The sequence below is a fragment of the Aythya ferina genome, assembly GCF_964211825.1.
Source record: "Aythya ferina genome assembly, chromosome: 27".
In the NCBI taxonomy this organism is placed as follows: Eukaryota; Metazoa; Chordata; class Aves; order Anseriformes; family Anatidae; genus Aythya; species Aythya ferina.
The window spans coordinates 900157-908842 of NC_140310.1; the positions used below are offsets into that span (position 1 = coordinate 900157).

Sequence of the window (8686 nt, forward strand, 5' to 3'; positions counted from 1 at the left end):
TGTGAGCCTGGAGCACCTCCTGCCTCCTGCTGCACGGACCTTGGGGGCTGCACAGAGCTTTCTCACTCCTCCCTGAGCCAGACGCTGCTGGGCAGCAGCTTTTGTTCCCTTTCTTTGATGGGCTCTCCCCCTGGCGCAAACATCATCCTTTTGCTCTGCGTTCTGGGCAGCAGCGGGTGGGTCCCTCCTGGAAGGAGCCTCCTGGAAGCGGCCCTGAGCTCCCATGGGGCAGCTGCTGCATTCTGCTCACAGAGGACACCCCTGCAGCCCCCCGCTCCCACAGCCTGGCCACGCAACCCCAAGCCAAGACACGGAGCGAGCCTCCCTGATTGCCAGGCAGCAGCTGGCTCAGCCTGGGACCCCAGGCCAGTGCCCACAAGACTCTCCTGGGCCTTCCAAAGCAAGTCTGGTGGGGACGGAGCACCCACAAAGAACTGCGGTGAGGGAATTCATTTGAGTGTGAAATGATGGGATGGGAAATTGCTCGGATGGGTGGTCATGGTGGTGATAGGAGATCATTAGGCTGGGAAAAAATTGTTTACAGTAATACAATTTATTTACTGTGTTTTTAATTGATTGTATTATTTTTATTATTTTCTATTCCTTTCTTTTTCAACGCTTTATCAATGCCTATGAGTTTTTCTTTTCCTTCGGATTCTCTGCATGAAAATTCTCTCTCTCGTCACATCTGTCCAGAATGATTTAAATGAGTGTTTCCTATCAGCTTGCTCTGAGACTGATAGTTGATGGTCACAATGTTGATTTTTTCATTTCTAGTGTTGTTTTTCTGTGCTTTTTAGGTGTTTTTGTCTTTTTTTATTTTGGCCTCCTCCACCTCCACCTCCACTACCTCCACCTCCTCCACCTCAATTTGTACCTCCTCCTCCACCTCCTCAATTTCCACCTTCTCTTCCAACTCCTCCACAACCTCCACAACCTCCACCTCCTCCTCCTACAACTCTTCCTCTTCCTCCTCCTCCACCTCCTCCTCCTCCACCTCCTCCTCCTCCACTTCCTCTACCACCACCTCCACCTCCACCTCCATTTCCTCCTCCTCCTCCTCCACCTCCTCCACATCCACCTCCTCCTCCTCCACCTCCTCCTCTACCACTTCTTCCTCTGCCACCTTCTCCTCCTTCTTGTTTTTTTTTTTTTTTTTTTTTTGGTCTCCTCCTTTACCACCTCCTACTCCTCCTCCACCTCCTCCTCTTTTTTTTTTTCTTTTTGCCACCAGTTCCTCCTCTAAGATTCTACTATTTCTCCACCACCTTCTTCTCCTCTTCCACTTCCATCGTGTCCCTCTGCCTAGCCCTTGCTCGCCTCCTCTTTTGTCACCACTTCCTACTCATCCGTCTCCTTTTCCAGAAATGCCGCCACCTCCTCAATCTTCTCCACCACCTCCTCCTCCACCACCTTCTCCTCCGCCACCTCCTCCACTGCCCCCCTTCCCCTCTTACTCCCCCTTTTCCACCTATGCCTCTTCCTCATCCTCCTCCTTTTCTGTTTCCACCTTCTCCCATCTCCCCTCTCCAACACTCTGGCTCCCACTGCCCCCCTTTGGCCCTTTTATAGGGAGGAGCAGCCACAGCCCTGATTGATGACAAGCCATTTGCATAAGAGCTAACAATCGCTACCCAGGCAACAAGCAGCACATCACAGAGTGTCATCAAGATGATAGGAGCCGCCAGCTGCTACCTTACAGGGCCACGGTGCCATGGTCCTGTGGGGTGACAAATGGAACTAGAATTAGGAGCGGTGGGCAGCGCTCACAACCATAGCCTCCCAGAGAAGCCGCCTTGGCACACCTGGTTCATGGCAACTCCTCCTGACGTCTCTGGGCTCACCATCATTGCTACCAGCATGCCTTAGCAAGGAGCATGCAGAGGAAGTTGGCCAGGAAGTTTCTGCCGAGGTGGAGGAGGCTGTGGAGGAGGAATAGTCGGTGGGGCTGGAGAAGGAGAAGGAGGAAGAGGCAGTGGAGGTGGAGGAGGTGTTGGAGGTGCAAGAGGCAGGGAAGGAGGAGAAGGAGGAGGAAAATGAGAAATAGGATTAGCAGGCGGGGGACGAGGAGGATGCGGTAGACAAGGAAGAGGCAGTGAATGAGGAGGAGGCAGAGGACAAGAAAAAGTAACTGGTTCTAGCATCAGCTACACATTTTCTGCACTCTGGCCTATGCCTTTTGAAGACTATTCAATACTCCTCAGCACCTCCAAGAGGAAGAAAACACCTGTGGATCTGATCCAACCTTGAGAGCGGCCCTGCGGCTGCTCAAAGCCCAGTGATGGGCTCTGCAGCGACTGCAAGCCCAGTGATGGGCCTTGGGGCTATTCCGAAACCTGTGACGGGCCCTACAGCCACTCTAGCCAATATGAAAGGCCCTGTGACCACTTCAGCGCTGTGATGGGACCTACGGATACACCAAGCCCACTGATGAGCCCTGCAGCCACTCCAAGCCCACTGACAGGCCCTGTGGCCACTCCAGCCCCTGTGACGGGCCTTGCAGCTGGGCCCAAGACGGTATCAGTCACCGGTACACACCAGATGAAAGAATGGATGCACAAGTCGTCTCGTTTAGTAAGGGAAGAAAGTCCTACTGAGAAGGGGAAGGAGCAATAGGAAGGCGAGGCAGGCTACCCCAGTGTAGGGCCATCCTAGGGAACAGCAGGCTGAAGACCACCATGTAAAAGCAGCAGGAACCAGGTGATCCCAATGTCTGGGTGAGCTGTGAGACATGGGACAAGATTGCAGCTGTCCTCCAGGTGAGCACATTGCCACCTGGCTGCTGCCATGCTGCGATAACGGCTCTGGTTGCCTGGAATTCGAGGGCACAGAAGCCAAGCAGCTGGGACCTCTCTGTAGGGAAGGGGGCATTGAGAAAGCCATTGGAAACAGGGCACGAGCCCTCAGCCTCTGCAGGCGGCTCCTGTCAGGCGTGAAGGAAAGATATCTGTATTTCTAGCAGATATCTGGCGTGATGGAGTCCCCCACAAGAACAAGGGCTAGTGCTCGTGAGAATTCTCACAGTCAGTTGATTCAGTTGAGATACTGAAAACAAGGAGGTAGTATCTGCCCCATTTGCATAGTGTGGAATTAGCGGCTTTTTTGTGGAGAACACTCCTGTGGCTCTCTGTGTCACCTCTAACACAGGATGCAGAGTTTCAGCTGGGCAAGCACAGTTATTGGTGAAGTCACTGACAGAAATGGTATAGAAGAACTTTGCTATAGTGGTTTTTTTTGGAGTGTTTTCTGAAGTTCTAAAAATTCATCCTCCCAGTAAGTCCGCTATTAACCTGTTATGTTCAATACATAGGCTCGGAGAAAAGGCATTCCCATCTTCAGTTCCATTTGGTGTCACAAAACTGGAACAAATGTTTGAGCAAAAATGCTCACAATAACAGAGAGGCATTTTATCTACTAGAAAGATGTACAATGCAGCTAAGTCGTTATGCACTCCTTCATGTAAAAAACACTTTATAAGAGGTTATAAAAAGGTATCAAAGGGGAGAGGATTTTTTAAAGCACCACTATTATGAAATGCTTTCCCTTAACCAGATCCAAAATATGCTCCCTGTTCTAGACAATCTATCATATAAGCAAGTTTTCTTCTAAAGCTAATAAAACCATTTTCAAAATACTCGCTCTGCTCCTTTGCATACAGAAAATCACGTCTCGTGTAAAGACAGCAAAGCAGTTACTTTACAAATAAGTTTGATAGATGCTTAATAACTGTTAGATTAAAAGATCGGTTTTAGATACCAATAAGCCTGTAAAAACATGAGCATTTAAAGGGTTTTTTTTTTCATAATTTCATTTTGCACAAATGATATCGAATAAAAAGCTCTTTTCATGTAAAAGTTCCAGACACTCATTAAAGAAATGGACTCCATGCTGAACTGGGGTCAACATGGCAACAGAAACACATCTTGATGAAGTGGAAAAAAGGCTTATTTCTGCCAGCCTCCAGCCTGGAGCCTGCTCCTCTGGGGCCTCCTCCACAGGCCGCAGCCTCCTCCAGGGCAGATCCACGTGTTCCAACATGGGCTCCTCCAGCCACAGGGGGGCTGCAGTGTGGAGATGTGCTCCACAGGGGACCCATGGGCTGCAGGGGGACAGTCTGCTCCACCAGGGGCCTCACCCTGCACAGGCCGCAGGGGAAGTGCTGCTGTGAGCCTGGAGCACCTCCTGCCTCCTGCTGCACGGACCTTGGGGGCTGCACAGAGCTTTCTCACTCCTCCCTGAGCCAGACGCTGCTGGGCAGCAGCTTTTGTTCCCTTTCTCAGATGGGCTCTCCTCCAGGCGCAAACATCATCCTTTTGCTCTGCGTTCTGGGCAGCAGCGGGTGGGTCCCTCCTGGAAGGAGCCTCCTGGAAGCGGCCCTGAGCTCCCATGGGGCAGCTGCTGCATTCTGCTCACAGAGGACACCCCTGCAGCCCCCCGCTCCCACAGCCTGGCCACGCAACCCCAAGCCAAGACACGGAGCGAGCCTCCCTGATTGCCAGGCAGCAGCTGGCTCAGCCTGGGACCCCAGGCCAGTGCCCACAAGACTCTCCTGGGCCTTCCAAAGCAAGCCTGGTGGGGACGAAGCACCCACAAAGAACTGACTCACACAACAGGACTCCTTGCCAACACCGCCTCACAGACACCTGGGCCTTGAGCGGGTAGCTCACCTTGAGCCAGCTCATTTCCTTCCCAGTAGCTGGCATGTGCCTTTTCGGGGGCATTTGGGGGCTACAGCGTGCTGCTAAGAGGGATGCTGGAGCTGCTGCAGGGCAGTGCTTCCACTAAGGCAAGGCCTTTTCTGCATCTTCTACTGCCCTGCAAGCGAGGATGCTTGGGGCACACAAGAAGCTGGCAGGGGACACAGCTGCAGGGATTGCAGGGATTCCTAAAGTCATAGCCAAATACAAGAAAGACAGGAGGACGTGATGCTTTTGATAGAAAGAAGCTCGCTTTGGGGTCAAAATCCATCCCTTTTTCAGGGAAGCAAGTGATCCATCCCTTTTTCAGTGAAGCAACACCACCTCACAGACACCTGGGCCTTGAGCGGGTAGCTCAGCTTTTCTGCATCTTCTACTGCCCTGCAAGAGAGGATGCTTGGGGTACACAAGAAGCTGGCAGGGGACACAGCTGCAGGGATTCCAGAAGACACAAGCAAAGGCAGACTTGGCTTGGGGACGCTTTCTGGTGGTAACCGCCCAACACAAATTACCTCCAGCAAGTCTACTGTGACCACTAAAGGAAAGACACTGGTGTGGTTTAACCCAGCCAGCAGCTAAACACCACAGAGCCGTTCGCCCACCCTCCCCCCTCCCTTGTGCTTTCCAACAAAAGCTTTTCTATTATTGTATGAAATCATCTGCAATAGATTAACCCTTGCCATTATTCCTATCTCAGGAATTAACTGTGACACCTGGGTAACAGGTGAGTGTACTGTGACACCAGGGAGAGCCTTCCTGTACTTAAAGGCAACCTGTAGGAAAGCTGGGGAGGGGGTCTTTATCAGGGCCTGGAGTGACAGGACATAGAGTAATAGCTTTAAACTGAAAAGTTACATTTCTAATTTATGTTAGGAAGAAATTCATTACTGATAGTACTTCACATCCTGTGCATCTGCCAACTTCTGCATCTTCTGCTTGCCTCCCCTACTTAAGAGAGGATGCTGGAGTGCTGCGTGAAACACTCAGATCTTACCTAAACAAAGCAATACCTTACCTTTTGCATTCAAAGATGTGCCCAGTATGTTCAGCTAAAACAACTTCTACCCTACAGCGTTTTGTTGAAAGTTCCAATTTCTGTCTCAGTTTCATGTACAGCAAATTTTCAAGCAGGATTTCCGGGCCAGTGTTGTCTGTCTGCGATAGACTGCTTTGCTAGATCATCGTTCACTGCTCCCTGTGCCAGGCACAGGCCTTTTTGTCTTAATCCCTTGTAAGAAAACTTGCAGAGGTATATGGGGTAGCAGTCAGCAGTGTAAAAGAATAAGAGACATCCTGCCTTCATACATATATATACAACACAACATCAAAGAGCTCAGCAAGGTCCCCCAAGGAAAGGAAGCAATGCAGGAGAAAGACAGGACAACAGGGACAACGGGGAGCATAAGGGAGGAGGCAGCCAGTGGCCTTAAAAACAAAGCATACAAAATAACTTCCAAGAACGGGACATAGTGAACCGGAGCTCTGGGGTCTGCGTCTGGAGGTGTCTTTTATATTTATCGTGCTGTTGCGGAGATGGGTCCTCTGGCTTTGGTCATGTTTCTTCATGTTCTGCAATTCTCTCCCAAGAAGAAGCCCTTGTTGGGCGGAAAGGTAGAGGTGTGCTCCAGAAACACAGTGATGGCAAGGAGTCCTCCACTTCATTCTTCCAATTTTTTCCAGCTGGAAGCATGCGTAGTTGTCAACTGAATTGGTTTTGAGGAGTAGGAAACACAGCATTGCTGGATTTCTGCTTTCTCCTACATCTTAGCAGACCACATTATGATAGTTGCTCTTGTTTTATGTTCTTATGATACCCTATGTTATTATATATTTTTTCTATGTTATGTTATTTTATGTTCTTATGTTATGTTATGTTCTTATGTTCACAACAGAACTCATTTCCAATACTGCCTCAGAGACACCTGGGCCAAAGAGCAGGGCCTTGAGCAGGTAGCTCACAATGACCGAGCTCATTTCCTTCCCAGTAGCTGGCATGTGCCGTTTTGGGGGCATTTGGGGGCTACAGCGTGCTGCTAAGAGGGATGTTGGAGCTGCTGCAGGGCAGTGCTTCCACTAAGGCAAGGCCTTTTCTGCATCTTCTACTGCCCTGCAAGCGAGGATGCTTGGGGCACACAAGAAGCTGGCAGGGGACACAGCTGCAGGGATTCCAGAAGACACAAGCAAATGCAGACTTGGCTTGGGGACGCTTTCTGGTGGTAACTGCCCAACACAAATTACCCCCAGCAAGTCTACTGTGACCACTAAAGGAAAGAGACACATGGATACTGCTAAGCTCTTCTAGATTGTACCAGGGAGGAAAGATACCTCTGTAGGAGGTGTGAAGAGGACAGCACTAATGAATTAGAGGAGAAGTGGAGGAAAGGCACTTAAGAGGTAGTGAAAATCAGTTAATGTGGTGTACCAGGGAAGCATCAATCTGCTTAAGGAGCAGCAAGAACAAGCCTGAAGTCATAGTGAAATACTAAAAAAAAGAGGAGGACACGCAGCACGTGAAGCTTCCGATAGAAAGGAGCTGGGCTTTGGGTCAAAATCCATCCCTTTTTCAGGGAAGCAAGTGATGCTGTGCATTTCTCTCGTCCCCCTGAGACAGCCACTGGGTGACGATGGTGCCAAGTGTCTGGAAAGAGACCTTGCTTTCTCAGGCCCAGGTGTCCAGCTGCACACCAAGGCCGTCCCTGGCTTCCAGGCGCAGTTGCCAGGCCCAAGGCCGAGCTCCCCTGCAAACCCCCAGCCCAGCAGACCTTGCTCCTGCCGTTGTGGAGCAGCCATTTCACGGGAGCCTTTTCTCCTGGCAGTCAGCTTAGCGCCGTAAGCTCTGCCACCGGGACGCCCGAGAGCCGTGGGAGCTCAGCAGAGAGTCACTGTCAGCCTTGGAGCTCACAAAGGTGGGAGGCCACAAGTGCCCTGAGCGTCCAGCTCGCCTTGAGGACTGGTGCTGGCACTCGAGGCGTGGAGGTCGGCATGGTGCAATGGGAGACGCCACTGTCCTGCTGGTGGGACAAGAGACACTGATGTGCTGCTGCTGCAGGAGGAGACTTGAAGGTGCTGCTGCTTAGAGGTGCTGAGGAGCGGGCAGCCTCCATGCCGGTGGCTGAGCTAAGCATGCTCCTGTTCATTAGTGCTCTCCCCTTCCTATCTTTTTCCGAAGGTGGAGAGAGAGAAACGCACAGATCTCTTTCTGTCCCGGTAAGAAATGGAAGAGCCTTGTAGCTACATATTCGCCAGATTCTGCCTGGCGCCCTTGGGACTGGGGATCTGTGTTGATCTGTAATAAAGAGCAATCGTCAGCACAGCAAATCCCCGTGACCTTGTGTCTATCAGCATGGTCCAAATCCCTCTTGTGATCTCTGCATAGCTGTGGGGTGGCCAAGCTGTGTGTTGCATGGTGAAACTGGGAAATGCTTGGGATGGGGAATGCTGAGTGGGCCGAGAACTCCTTGCTGGGATGGGAAGGCTTCCTTGGGGTGGGAAGCCATTGGGCTAGGAAAGGAGAGAGATGGGAAATGTTCCTGGGCTTTGAAAGCATTGGGAAGCAAAAGCATTGGGATGAACAATGGCTCCTGGGATGGGAAAGCCTTGGGATGGGAAGTCTTGAATGGGGTGGGTACCATTCCCTGGGGAAGGAAGTGCTTGGAAAAGTCCTCCGAGAGGGGAATTCTTTGGGACGAGATCTCTTTGGCTGAAGAAACGCGTGGTGTTGATGGGACAGATTTCGCCTGGCTTGCTGGGAATGTGCCATCAGGTGAAATGGCAAGGATGGGCACAGCCGCTGAGGCCGAGAAGCCGGTCCTGGGCTGGGTAAGCCTTGGGCTGGGCAAGTGGTGGTGTGGAAGCGTGGTGGGCATGGCAAGTGCTGCGTGGGAGGGCAAGCCTGCTGGGGATGGCCAAGTCTTGCGCTGGGCAGCCTGCTTGGGTCCAAAGCCTGCAGTCCTCCCCAAGATGTCGGCGAGGGGCTGGTGAGCCGTTGG

General features: G+C 51.5%; 1 long non-coding RNA gene across 1 annotated transcript in view; it reads left to right on the plus strand.

Annotated features, from left to right (window-relative positions):
- The window catches only part of LOC311424303, a 35364-nt gene extending 27349 nt beyond the window's left edge, over nt 1-8015 (plus strand). The window contains exon 2 of the long non-coding RNA XR_014686044.1: nt 7604-8015. This is a non-coding gene — a long non-coding RNA (uncharacterized lncRNA). The remainder of the gene's footprint in view (nt 1-7603) is intronic.
- The last annotated feature ends 671 nt before the right edge of the window (nt 8016-8686 follow it).